General features: G+C 37.7%; 1 protein-coding gene across 2 annotated transcripts in view; it reads right to left on the reverse strand.

The window, feature by feature from the left end:
* LOC122916524 (WD repeat containing planar cell polarity effector) overlaps nt 1–14,794 on the reverse strand; it is a 455,082-nt gene that overhangs the window by 13,784 nt on the left and 426,504 nt on the right. The window lies entirely within an intron of this gene.

Raw genomic sequence — 14,794 nt, forward strand, 5'->3', positions numbered from 1 at the left:
ACACATTGCCTTGATAAGCTTTCTTAAACATAGAGATCCAGTGAAAACCTGTAAATATCTTTCAGTTGTCAAAATGCCAATATCCTTTAATTTTTATGTTTTCAAAGAGCTTAAGACTGATGGTCTTCTTTGGAAAGATGTTTAAAATTGTTTAGTTTTAGTCATATACTGGGGCTTTGAAAAAGGTGTCTTTACTTGTGTTATGTTTGCTGCCCATAAAACCGAAAACTGTCTTGGGGGTAATTTGAACTTAATCAGTCCTGTGCAATATACATTAAGTTACCTTAATAGCCACACATTGGAAATGCTCAGCATAGTCTACATTTATTTCAGTTTAAGATGCAGAAATGGACTTCCTAGACATATGCCATATGTTCTCTTCTTATGCCAAGTTAACAAGAATTAAAAGACTGAGATGAATAAACAAGGTCAACTTAAGCTGAGCCAAATTAGACAACAGAATAATTGTCAGATTTTCTGTTGGCAGGGACAGTTTGTTTTGAGCCAATCTCCATGAATTATAGGCTGTAAATTTTTTTCTGGGAAGTCTACCGCCAAGCATTCTGTTGACAATTTTCTTTGTTTTGTAAACACTGAAAATTTTCATCAAGTATATTGTTTATAGGAACACATAAGGATTATGGATAGATAGGGGTTTTTTGTTTGTTTGTTTGTTTTAACTTAAGAGAAATTTGCTTAGATACAAATCAAATAAAACCAAGCCAAAATGTAGTAACTTTTAACAGGATAGTATTTCATTTGGAGTTTCTTAGGCATGAATTCAGATAGCAATAGCAGGAAACCAGTATTACAATTAATGTATGACAGTTAATATAAAGGTAGATATGTATGTTACAAATATGAGATTTGATTGCTCTACAGTAAAGAATCTTAGCCTTTGAAGAGGATAAGCTAATACAAATGGGAAAATTGAAGAAATGGAGAGAGAAATGGAATTATTTAAAATATAATAAATAGTTTAGAACAGTATCAAATCTAAAGTTAAATATTTAGTTCTAGGATCACTTAATTTATTTATCATTGCCCCTCTCACTCTGCCCTTTTTCTTTCTAAACTGCCTTTTCTTTGAGTTGCTTAACTTTTTTTAATTGCCATGTCAAAAATATGAAAAACTAACCATTTGAATAATGTTTATCCTAGCCACATAAAAATATGAAAACCAACTATTTGAATAATAGTGGTAGTGACATACAAAGTATAAAATCTCAGTCAGTTCACATAATGGTGATTTTAAAAAACACTCACTTATACCCTAGATGTTGTAACTGCTATTAATAGGCAAATGCTTGATTATTTTGGGGTAAACTTAACACACTTATTACCAGCTATATATTCTTATATCCTATATATTCTTGTATAATAATAATAATTCTTTTGTTTATTCAGTAAATATTTATTTAGCATCTGTTACATCCCAGGCACTTTTCTATGTCCTGGAGGATCCATCAGTGAGAGGAAAACAAAACAAAACAAAATTCTGCCCTCATACAGTTTATATTCAAGTAACTTTGTTCATAAACTCAAGCATAGTACAGTCTATTCAAAATCAGTTTTCACTTGGCTTCTGCAGCATATTTTGTTCAAGTTAATTCAGTTTATTTTGCCATAGGCTACCCAGAAATTAAAATTTTATTCAGTCATATAAGCATATGAAGAATATAAATAATGGATAGGAAGGATTTAAAATTAAGAGGACATTTTATAAAGTAGGCTGATATTTTATGGTTCATTCATTCATTCATTCATGGATGAGATATTTGTTGAATGTTCACTCTGTGGCTGGTGCTGGGTTGGATGTTGTGAGTACAACAGTGAGCCAAAGTAGATATACCCTTAATCCCTGGTGAATGGGCCCATGCTGTGGGCCATGCTGCCATTCTCTCTTCTCTGCTTCTATCTCTTTTAGAGCCTGAGACATTACTGAACTCCTCTAGACAAAACTTTTAGCTAAACTTCCCCATTGCAGTTCTGGTATTCAAATTTAGCCCTGAGCCCTAGCATTCAGGTGGTGAAGTGTGAAAACAGGCCTCATCTCAAATTTCCACTGATGTCAAGGCAGCTTTCCCTATCAGGTCAGCCGAGTCATTTAAAACGATCTATTAAAAATACAGAACACATCCTAACACTTTGTATTAATTCCTCCTTGCTGCCATAACAAATAGCCACAAATTTAGTGACTTAAACAGGGTGCATTCTTTTCTGGAAGTTCTAGAGAATAATCTACTTTCTTGCCTTTTTGAGCTTCTAGAGGCCTCTCTGCAAGCCTTGACTCATGGCTCCTTTCCTCCATTTTCAGAGCTAGCAGTGGTAGGTTAAGCCCATCTCACCGTGAGTTACTGGACACTGTTTCTTCTGCCTTCCTCCAGCACACTTAAGGACCCTCTTTCACATTTAAGGATTACATTAGGCCCATCTAGATAATCTGGCATGAACTCCCTATTTTAGAGCCAGATGATTAGCAGCCTAATTCTACCTGCTACCTTAATTCCCCTTTGCCAATTAATAATAACATATTTACACATTCTTGGGATTAGGATGTGGACATCTTTGGGAGGCCATTATTCTGCACACTACACACTCTAATATCCTATATTGCCTTCTCACTGCAATTAAAACAAAGATCATACACACTGACATGGCTTACAGGCCCTATTAATTTATCATTTTCCATTCCCCTTTATAGTTTAGCTGTATTGGCCCTCTTTTACTCAAACCTCCCAAACTTATTTCTGCCATAGGGCCTTTGCATGTGCAGTTACCTCTTCCTGGAATCCACTGGCAATATACCACATCTTCACATAGATGACTCCTTGTTACTCAGCCCTTAACTCAAATAGTGCCTTCTCTAATCACCAACTTTTTTTGTATTTTTTCCTAATACTTACCATTAACTGAATGACCTTTAGTTACATATTTTGCTTGTTTCTTATCTGTATATAATATTCCTTATATCTGTATATAAGATAATATTCCTCCCCCATGCACTTGAGAACTCAGAGTACAGTGTTCCAACTGTACATCAGGCATTGTGCTAAGGCTTAAAGAAATGATAGTATCTAAGAATCAGGATGGTTTTTGCCTTCATAGGGTTTATAGGTTAATGAGGAAGCAGTTATTAATCTAATAATCACATAAGAATAAAATTATAAGTGTGACAGTGTGATAATGCTTTATAGTTAGGATGTTTTAGTATCTGGCAGGACTAGTGCCCCTCTCATAGTGTCTTCTCTTTTTGTTTTTCTATGTTAGCCTTAATATCACCGTGTCTGACTAAATAAAAAAATATGCTGGTCTTTTTATTGGGATTACATTAAATTTAGTTAATTTAATAATTTAATATAATACATTAATTTAGAGAGAGCTGACATCTTTATGATATTGAGTCATCCTATTCAAGAAGAGGGGATATATTCCCATTTTCTCAAGCCCATTTTTATGTATGTCACAGTGTTTTAAAATTTCCAACATGTGAATTTTGCATATTTGGTGTTCATTTTATTCCTCAATATTTAATCTTTGTTGATAACATAAATGGAGTTTTCCTCTATCACTATATCTCTAACTTGTTTGTGTATATGAAGACTGTTGTTCTTATACATTAATTTTACATTTTTCTACCTTACTATATTTTTAAAATATTTGATTATGTTTTATCATTCATTTATTAGGGCTCTTCTGTTATATTGTCCTATCATTGCAAATGAAGATAGTTTTATTTCCTTACCAATTTTTATTCTCTAGTTCAAGGGTTGGCAAACTTTTCTGCAAAGTACCAGATAGTAAATTTTTAAGCTTTGAGGACCACAGGTCCCAATTACTATAGATGATAAATAAATGAATGGGTATGGATGTACTAATAAAACTTTATTTATAAGAAGAGTCAGCAGGTTTGGACTTGGCCAGTGGGCCATAGTTTTCCCTTTGATCTAGTTGATTTATCTAATTGTAATGGCTAATAACTCTAGAACAGTGCTAAATAGTAGCAAAGATAGTGGGTATTCTTGTCTTGTTTGTGATCTTGGCAGAAATGCCCTTAGTGATTCCCCATTAAATAAGATACTAGCTGGAGTGGCTGGGTAATGGACATTGGGGAGGCTACGTGCTATGTTGAAAAAATAAATAATTTTAAAAAAAGATACTAGCATTAGGACTAAGTTATATATGTATATATAAAACTATATACGCATGTACATATATATACTTATGTGAGAATATATCCTCAATTCCTATTTTCTTGAGTGTTTTTTTATCAGGAAGATGGTTATATTTTGTCGGGCATTTTCAGCATCTATAGAAATAATCATGTGATTTTTATTAACCATAGATCTATTAGTATGCAGTATGATCTCAGTGGATTTGGTAACATTGAACCAACCTTGTAATGTCAGATAGATCTAGGGGTTGAATTTTACTTGGTAATCCTTATTATTTTTACACTGATATTTATGGGTACTATTCACTTGTAGTCATCATTTTTTTGTACTGTAGAAAGTTTTTCTTTAATTTTAATGTATTGGAACAGTTCATACAGCAAATTAAAATATCTGTCCTTTGAACAAGGCTTGGAGGTAGAATTCGCCAATCAAAACATCTGGACCTTTTTCATATGGTACTTAAGAATTTTGTCTGTTTCTTTCATGGAAATTGGTCTGCTTCAGATTTCTAAATCTAATGGTGGTTAAGTTTGGCGATTTGTAATTACCTAGGAAATTTTCTTCTGCTTTTAAATGTATTTACATGGAAATCTAGAAAGTGTTCTCTTATGATTTAAAAAAAAAATCTGTTACAATGGTTAATTCCTTCCTCTGTGTGCCACTTCTTATTTTGTATATTCATGCTTTCTCTCTTTTTATCTTGAGCAAGTCAGCTTGATCAAGTCTATTTTCTTTTTTTCAAAAACATCTAGATTTAGTCAGGTCTATAATTTTTATTTTTGTTTTTAAACTTCTACCTTAGGGGGTCAGTAAACTGTGGCCTGTCAGCTAGTTACTTCTTTGTATAAATAAAGTTTTACTGGCTCACAGCCATGTTCATTCATTTCATGTATTACAAACAGCTGCTTTTGTGCTGGAACAAGAGTTGAGTAATTGCAGGAAGGAACATATGGCCCCACAAGCCTAAAATATTTACTCTCTACACATTTAGGAGAATTTCCTAACCTCCAGTCTGCCTCGTTAATTTTTGCTTTTATCTTTATTATTTCCTTTCCTTTTACTTATTTTGCTTTAGTTTCTTGTTATTTTTCAGATTTTTAAACTGGAATTAGTTTATTTTGTTTTTTCATTTTCTCTGACTAAAGTGTTTAGTGATAGTACTTTTCTTCTAATTATTACTTTCAATACATCCCATAGATTGTGATATGCAGTTTCATTATAATTATTTTTTTAAAAAATTCACATTGTGTTTTCTTCTTTCATGCAAGAGTTGTTTAATAGAAGGCTTTAAAATTTCTAGGAGGATGGTAATTTTGTTTCTTGTTAAACATTTCTAGTTGTATTGCATTGTGATCACAGAGTATTTCTTTTTTCTTTTTTTTTTAATTTTCATTTTATTTTATTTTTTTAAATTTATTTTCAGCATAACAGTATTCATTGTTTTTGTACCATACCCAGTGCTCCTTGCAGTCCGTGACCTCTATAATACCCACCACCTGGTACCCCAACCTCCCACCCCCCGCCCCTTCAAAACCCTTAGATTGTTTTTCAGAGTCTGTTTTTTTTTTTTAATTTAATTTTATTTATTTTATTTTTTTTCCAATTTATTTATTTTCAGAAAAACATTATTCATTATTTTTTCACCACACCCAGTGCTCCATGCAAGCCGTGCCCTCTATAATACCCACCACCTGGTACCCCTACCTCCCACCCCCCCCGCCACTTCAAACCCCTCAGACTATTTTTCAGAGTCCATAGTCTCTCATGGTTCACCTCCCCTTCCAATTTACCCAAATTCCCTACTCCTCTCTAATGCCCCTTGTCCTCCATGCTATTTGTTATGCTCCTCAAATAAGTGAAACCATATGATAATTGACTCTCTCTGCTTGACTTAATTCACTCAGCATAATCTCTTCCAGTCCCGTCCATGTTGCTACAAAAGTTGGGTATTCATCCTTTCTGATGGAGGCATAATACTCCATAGTGTATATGGACCACATCTTCCTTATCCATTCATCCGTTGAAGGGCATCTTGGTTCTTTCCATAGTTTGGCGACCGTGGCCATTGCTGCTATAAACATTGGGGTACAGATGGCCCTTCTTTTCACGACATCTGTGTCTTTGGGGTAAATACCCAGGAGTGCAATTGCAGGGTCATAGGGAAGCTCTATTTTTAATTTCTTGAGGAATCTCCACACTGTTCTCCAAAGAGGCTGCACCAACTTGCATTCCCACCAACAGTGTAAGAGGGTTCCCCTTTCTCCACATCCTCTCCAACACATGTTGTTTCCTGTTTTGTTAATTTTGGCCATTCTAACTGGTGTAAGGTGATATCTCAATGTGGTTTTCATTTGAATCTCCCTGAGGGCTAATGATGATGAGCATTTTTTCATGTGTCTGATAGCCATTTGTATTTCTTGATTGGAGAAGTGTCTGTTCATATCTTCTGCCCATTTTTTGATGTGTTTGTCTGTTTCGTGTGGGTTGAGTTTGAGGAGTTCATTATAGATCCTGGATATCAACCTTTTGTCTGTACTGTCATTTGCAAATATTTTCTCCCATTCCGTGGGTTGCCTCTTTGTTTTTTTGACTGTTTCCTTTGCTGTGCAGAAGCTTTTGATTTTGATGAAGTCCCAGAAGTTTATTTTCGCTTTTGTTTCCTTTGCCTTTGGAGACGTATCTTGAAAGAAGTTGCTGTGGCTGATATCAAAGAGATTACTGCCTATGTTCTCCTCTAAGATTCTGATGGATTCCTGTCTCACATTGAGTTCTTTTATCCATTTTGAGTTGATCTTTGTGTACGGTGTAAGAGAATGGTCGAGTTTCATTCTTCTACATATAGCTGTCCAGTTTTCCCAGCACCATTTATTGAAGAGACTGTCTTTTTTCCACTGTATATTTTTTCCTGTTTTGTCGAAGATTAATTGACCATAGAGTTGAGGGTCCATATCTGGGCTCTCTACTCTGTTCCACTGGTCTATGTGTCTGTTTTTATGTCAGTACCATGCTGTCTTGGTGATCACAGCTTTGTAATAAAGCTTGAAATCAGGTAACGTGATGCCGCCAGCTTTATTTTTGTGTTTCAACATTTCCTTAGCGATTCGGGGTCTCTTCTGATTCCATACAAATTTTAGGATTATTTGCTCCAGCTCTTTGAAGAATGCCGGTGGAATTTTGATCGGAATGGCATTAAAAGTATAGATTGCTCTAGGCAGTATAGACATTTTAACAATGTTTATTCTTCTGATCCAAGAGCATGGAATGGTCTTCCATCTTTTTGTGTCTTCAATTTCTTTCATGAGTGTTCTGTAGTTCCTCAAGTACAGATCCTTTACCTCTTTGGTTAGGTTTATTCCCAGGTATCTTATGGTTCTTGGTGCTATAGTAAATGGAATCGATTCTCTAATTTCCCTTTCTGTATTTTCCTTGTTAGTGTATAAGAAAGCCACTGATTTCTGCACATTGACTTTGTATCCTGGCACGTTGCTGAATTGCTGTATGAGTTCTAGTAGTTTGGGGGTGGAGTCTTTTGGGTTTTCCATATAAAGAATCATGTCATCTGTGAAGAGAGAGAGTTTGAATTCTTCATTACCAATTTGGATACCTTTTATTTCTCTCTGTTGTCTGATTGCTGTTGCTAGGACTTCTAATACTATGTTGAACAAGAGTGGTGAAAGTGGGCATCCTTGTCTTGTTCCTGATCTCAATGGGAAGGCTGCAAGCTTTTTCCCATTGAGGATGATATTTGCTGTGGGTCTTTCATAGATAGATGTGATGAGGTTCAGGAATGTTCCCTCTATCCCTATACTTTGAAGCGTTTTAATCAGGAACGGATGTTGGATTTTGTCAAATGCTTTTTCTGCATCAATTGAGAGGACCATGTGGTTCTTCTCTCTTCTCATATTAATTTGTTGTATCACATTGTTTGATTTGCGAATGTTGAACCATCCTTGTAGCCCAGGGATGAATCCCACCTGATCATGGTGGATAATCTTTTTAATGTGCTGTTGGATCCTGTTGGCTAGGATCTTGTTGAGAATCTTAGCATCCATATTCATCAGTGATATTGGTCTGAAATTCTCCTTTTTGGTAGGGTCCTTGCCTGGTTTGGGGATCAGGGTAACGCTGGCTTCATAGAAAGAGTCTGGAAATTTTCCTTCTGCTTCAATTTTTTGAAACAGCTTCAGGAGAATAGGTGTTATTTCTTCTTTGAAGGTTTGGTAGAATTCCCCAGGGAATCCTTCAGGTCCTGGGCTCTTGTTTTTTGGGAGGTTTTTGATCACTGATTCAATCTCGTTATTAGATATCGGTCTATTCAGGTTGTCGATTTCTTCCTGGCTCAATGTTGGTAGTTTATATTTTTCCAGGAATGCATCCATTTCATCTAGGTTGCTAAGCTTATTGGCATATAACTGTTCGTAATAACTTCTGATGATTGTTTCTACTTCCTTGGTGTTAGTTGTGATCTCTCCCTTTTCATTCATAATTTTATGAATTTGGGCTTTCTCTCTTTTCTTTTGGATTAGTGTAGCCAGTGGCTTATCGATCTTATTGATTCTTTCAAAAAACCAGCTTCTAGTTTCATTGATACGTTCTACTGTATCTCTGGTTTCTCCCTCATTGATCTCAGCTCTAAACTTGATGATTTCCCTTCTTATGTGTGGAGTTGGTTTGATTTGTTGTTGATCCTCCAGTTCTTTAAGGTGTAGAGACAGCTGGTGTGTTCTGGATTTTTCAATTTTTTTGAGCGAGGCTTGGATGGCTATATATTTTCCCCTTAGGACCGCCTTTGCTGTATCCCATAGGTTTTGGACCGAAGTGTCTTCATTCTCATTGGTTTGCATGAATTGTTTCAGTTCTTCTTTGATCTCCTGGTTGATCCAAGCATTCTTTTTTTTTTTTTCCAATTTATTTATTTTCAGAAAAACCGTATTCATTATTTTTTCACCATACCCAGTGCTCCATGCGAGCCGTGCCCTCTATAATACCCACCACCTGGTACCCCAACCTCCCACCCCCCCGCCACTTCAAACCCCTCAGACTGTTTTTCAGAGTCCATAGTCTACGGCCATACCACCCTGAACATGCCCGATCTCGTCTGATCCAAGCATTCTTAAGCAAGGTGGTCTTTAGCTTCCAGGTGTTTGAGTTCCTTCGGAACTTTTCCTTGTGATTGAGCTCCAGTTTCAAAGCATTGTGATCTGAGAATATGCAGGGAATAATCTCAGTCTTTTGGTATCGGTTGAGTCCTGATTTGTGACCCAGTATGTGGTCTATTCTGGAGAAGGTTCCATGTGCACTTGAGAAGAATGAGTATTCTATTGTTTTAGGGTGGAATGTTCTGTATATATCTATGAGGTCCATCTGGTCCAATGTGTCATTCAATGCTCTTGTTTCTTTATTGATTTTCTGCTTCGATGATCTGTCTAATTCTGAAAGAGGCGTGTTAAGATCTCCTACGATTAGTGTATTCATATCAATATGACTCTTTATCTTGATTAACAGTTTTCTTAAGTAATTGGCTGCTCCCATATTGGGAGCATAGATATTTACAATTGTTAGATCATCTTGGTGGATAGTCCCTTTAAGTATTATGTAGTGTCCTTCTGTATCTCTGACTACAGTCTTTAGTTTGAAGTCTAATTTATCTGATATGAGAATCGCTACCCCAGCCTTCTTTTGAGGCCCATTGGCATGAAAGATGCTTTTCCACCCCTTCACTTTCAGTCTGCATGTATCTTTAGGTTCAAAATGGGTCTCTTGTAGACAGCATATGGATGGGTCCTGTCGTTTTATCCAATCTGCAACCCTGTGCCGTTTTATGGGTGCATTTAGGCCATTCACATTGAGAGTGATTATTGATAGATACGTTTTTATTGACATCGAGTTACCTTTGAAGTCTTTCTTTCTGTAGACTGTCTCTATATTTCTGTTCAATGCTATTCTTGGGACTTTTCCTCTTTTATAGAACCCCCCTTAATATTTCCTGCAGTGTCGGCTTGGTGGTTGCATAGTCTTTTAAGCCTTGCCGGTCTTGGAAACTCTTTATCTCTCCATCCATTTTGAATGTCAGTCTTGCTGGATAAAGTATTCTTGGCTGCATGTTCTTCTCATTTAGTGCCCTGAATATATCTTGCCAGCCTCTTCTGGCTTGCCAGGTCTCTGTGGACAGGTCTGACGTTATTCTGATGGGCTTCCCTCTGTAAGTAAGGAGCCTCTTTGCCCTGGCGGCTTTCAAGAGATTATACCTACAATTATAATTCCTCAATTTGACTATCAGGTGTCGTGATGTTTTTTTGGAGTGTATAATCTTGGGTGGAGACCGTTCAGCCTCTAGTACATGAACGCTGGTTTCATTCGCGAGATTCGGAAAATTTTCATGAAGAACTTGTTCCACGATATCTTCTAGACTTCTTTCTTTCTCCTCCCCTTCAGGAATTCCAATAATTCTGACGTTGGAACGCTTCATGGCATCATTTATTTCCCTGATTCTGCTTTCGTGGGATCTAAGCTGTTTGTTCCAGGCTTCCTCCTGATCCTTTTTCTCTATCTGTTTGTCTTCCAGATCACTAATTCTATCTTCTGTCTCAGTTACCCTAGCTTTGAGAGAGTTTAGATTAGATTGGAACTCATTGAGAGCATTGTGGACCTCCTCCCTGGTAGCTTTAAGCTCCGCCCTAACATTGTGAACATCCTGTCTGGTCGCTTTTAGTTCAGCCCTAATCAATTCTGTTTGGTCATCCATGGCTTTCTCCAACCTAGCTATTGCCTGGATAATTGTTAGCCTGAATTCTCTTTCCGACATATTGTCTATGTTGATAGCCATTAGCTCTGTTGCAGAAGGTCCATCCTCTGTATTTTTCTTCTGTTGGGCATTCCTCCTCCTAGTCATTTTGGTGGGAGAAGACTGAACAGATGTAGCTGGATGTATCAACTCTGGTGCAGTCAAGGTGCACCCTGGGACACTTCTGAGCAATCAGGATTCCCCACCCAAACGAGAGACAAAAGAAAAGAAAAAGAAAAAGAAAAAAGAGAGAGAGAGAGAGAGAGGAAAGAAAGGGAAGATGAAAGAGAAGGTTCAGCCCAGATGGGCCCCAGGTAAGATTTATGAAGTAGACAAACAAAAAGAGATAAAAAGACTGATACAATTATATGGCAAGAGAAAGAAAAAAATATATATATATGCAAATAAAGAAAGAACCTCGTCAAAAAGAACCACAAGTGTAAAATTTATATGCTATCAGGACAAACTCAAAAAACACAGAAACACTGGTGGAAGAAGATGGGAGAGTTCTTATAAATTCTCAGTGTGTGCGAGGAAGGTTGTTTTGATTCTTCCTGGATGTATCTTGATATCTTTGTTAAAGGACTCAACTTTCCTAAGATAAAGGGGATTAAAAATTGGTTTACCTATAGGGGTAGCATTGATTGGGGAAAGGGGATTACTTTGAAGTTAACTCTATTATGAATATTAGAGGATGAAAATAAAAAGGAATATACTAGACTAAACTAAATTAAAATTTTTAAAAAAAGGAGTTCAAAAAATAAAAATGCAAAAGAAAAACATAGGTGTATATATCAAAAAGTTCAGGTTAGAAAGGTATTATGGAATTTGATGTACTGTATAGCTCGCTGTGATGGTAAATAGGTTAAAAAAATTACCTATGTGTAAAAAAAATATATATATATTTATATATATATAAATAAATATATATATATATATATATATATATATATATATATATATATATGAATGAACCGGAATAGTGGAAACAAGTGAATAATACAAGTTTTCCTATGAAGTAGTGGTGGTTCTCTTGTAGTCCTTTTTTTTTTCTTTCTTGGTTTGTTTTCTGGGGGAGGGGCCTGCCACGTGGGTTGTCAGTCAATGATGTTTCCTGAGTTGAGTCCCCCCGCCCCCCTCAAGGGGGTGGGCTCTGGGGAAACTGGTTTTTTTCAGGCTTTTGTTCTCTGGCGGTTTTTTTTTTTTCCTTATTTTTTTTTATTTTTTTTTTTCCCTCTGGCGGTTTTTTTGCTTGTTCACTTTTTCCCCTCTCACCTTGACCGCCTTTGATGGTTTTTGTAGTATTAGAAGAAATCAAACTGCACCCTGATCTCTGTCTCAGAGAGAAGCCTCAGTCTGGGTGCAGAAGCTGAATAAATTCCCCCTTGGCTGCTGGCAGCGCAGGTTCCAAGTTGCAGACCTTGGGGGCGCAGGATCTTTTGCTCATCCCCAAAGCCAAGGCAGGGGCGGCTGTCTGGGAGCTCCCGACCGCCAGAGAGGTTCCAAGCAGCGATCGCACAGTGAGATTTTGCTGCCGGCCCGGGCTGGGAGTGCCCAGCTTGCGCGCACCTCTTTTCAGAGGCGGCTGTGGGTCGGGCGCGCGTCTGGGGCACTGAGAACGGGGCGCTGGTCCGTAAGCCGCAGGCTGGGCTTTTGCGCGCCTCTGTCCGGGGAAGAGTTTCACGCGCGCGGCTTAGGCTTTGAAACAATGGCGTGGGTCAAGGAGTGCCGGCCGGGCCTTAGTAACCCAGGGGAGCTCGAGGGACGTGCGCATATATCTCAAGCTTTGTGGTAGGGCTAGCGCGTGTTCTGCAGACCTGCGTGGCTCCCATCCCCTCACAGGAGCCGGAACCCACGCGCTCTGGGGCGCGCTGGCGGCTTAGGGACCAGGAGCTTGTTTCTCTGCTGCACTCTCTCTGCCTCAGCGCCGGGGAGGCCGTCTGGGACCGGGGACTTAAGCCCCGGTCCCTAGCCGCCCCGATTCCCACAATTTCCCCCCATGATCCTTTGCTCTTTTGGAGTGCTTTCAACCAGTCTCCAAGTTAATGCCGGTCCCCAGACGCAGGGCACTCTCGCTCGTATTGGGGTATTACTTTCCCACCAGTCGCCACTGGTGGCTCCCTCCCCCTTTTGTTTATCTTCCGATATCCCAGTTCCCATTCCGCTTTAGCTGCTCACTGGCGTCTTCTGCCTCTGTAGAGATCCAGACGTGTATAATTCTGATCTCAGGCTGATTTCATGGGTGATCGGAGTTCTTTGGTAGGTAATCAGCTCACTTTGGGGTACCAGCTGAAAAGACGCCTCTTCCTACTACCCCGCCATCTTGTCCCCCCTCACAGAGTATTTCTAATAGTTCTTCCTTATAGAACTTAGTGATATCCTTTTGGAACCTAATATAAGATCATTTTTTTTTTGACAAATATTTGGGGAAAAATCTATTTTCCATTATCAGAGTGTAGAATTTGATAAATATCCATAATATCTACATTAGTCATATTGTTTAGGTGTTCTTTCTCCTTATTTTTTGCCTACTTAATCTATTTTATAATAAGAATAATGAGTTAAAGTCTCCTGTTATTAGTATCTATGTTTCCTTGCATTTCTTATAGTTGTAACTTCATAGAGGTGGTTTCTGTGTTAACTGGTGCTTACATATTGGTCTTATCTTTGTTGCAAAATTTGGACATCAGTATTTCATTTTGTTTTAATTAAAGAATTTTTATTTATTTATTTATTTGACAGAGAGAGAGAGAGAGAGAGAGAGAGAGAGAGATCACAAGTAGGCAGAGAGGCAGGCAGAGAGGGGTAAGTAGGCTCCCTGCTGAGCAGAGAACCTGATGCGGGGCTCAATCCCAGGACCCTGAGATCATGACCTGAGCCACTTAGGCACCCCTGGAAGTCAGTATTTCTTTGTTAATATTTAATACTTGGGGGCTTGAATTCTGTTCATTCTATAACCAGGGTTTCTGTTGGTTTCTTACTTTCATTTGCCAAGGCTATCTTTTCTCATCTCTTTATTTTTAGCATTTCTAGATCAATTTATTTTAGATATATCTCTTGAAAGATTTATTTATTTTAGCACAAATTGGGGGAGGAGCAGAGGGAGAGAATCTTCAAGCAGACTCCCTGCAGAGCATGGAACCTGAAGTTGGGCTCAGTTCCAGGACCCACGATATCATGACCTGAGCCAAAAACAATAGTCAGAAGCTCAACCAACTGACCCACCCAGGTGCCTCCTAGATGTCTCTCTTGTATACAGCATATACCTGGATCTTGGTTTGTGGGCATACTAAAAATCTTTTTCTATTAATAGATGAGGTAAATCTATTTATATTAATTGATATTGATATGACTGATGTTCTTGATCTCTCTATGAATATTTTATAATTATATGAATTTTATAATATTTTCTTATACTTCTTAAGTGGGTGTATTTCTTGGGAAGGTTTGTATTTTAGTTTTAGTGGTTATCTTTGTACTGATATCTTTTCTCATGCCCTTAGCCTCTTCTTAGTTAACCTTTAATTATCTGATGTATCAGTGTTTATTGTTGTCTTTTAACTTCCACCTATGTCTCTACAACAATCACAGCTTAGTCTACTTTTCTCTTTCACTTTGTTCCCCTCCCATTTTTTTAGTTGTATCATTTCTATTTAATACCTGTACATGTCTTCCACATTTACCTTTCTACTCCCCGTTTTTTTTTTTAAGATTTATTTTTTTATTTGCGTGCATGCACAGAAGTGTGTGTGAGTAGGGGGAGGAGAAAGGGAGAGGAAAAATCCTCAAGCAGACTCCGTACCCACTCCCAGCCCATTGTGGGGCTGGATCCCAG

This window comes from Neovison vison, chromosome 8 (assembly GCF_020171115.1).
Source record: "Neovison vison isolate M4711 chromosome 8, ASM_NN_V1, whole genome shotgun sequence".
Classification (NCBI taxonomy): domain Eukaryota; kingdom Metazoa; phylum Chordata; class Mammalia; order Carnivora; family Mustelidae; genus Neogale; species Neogale vison.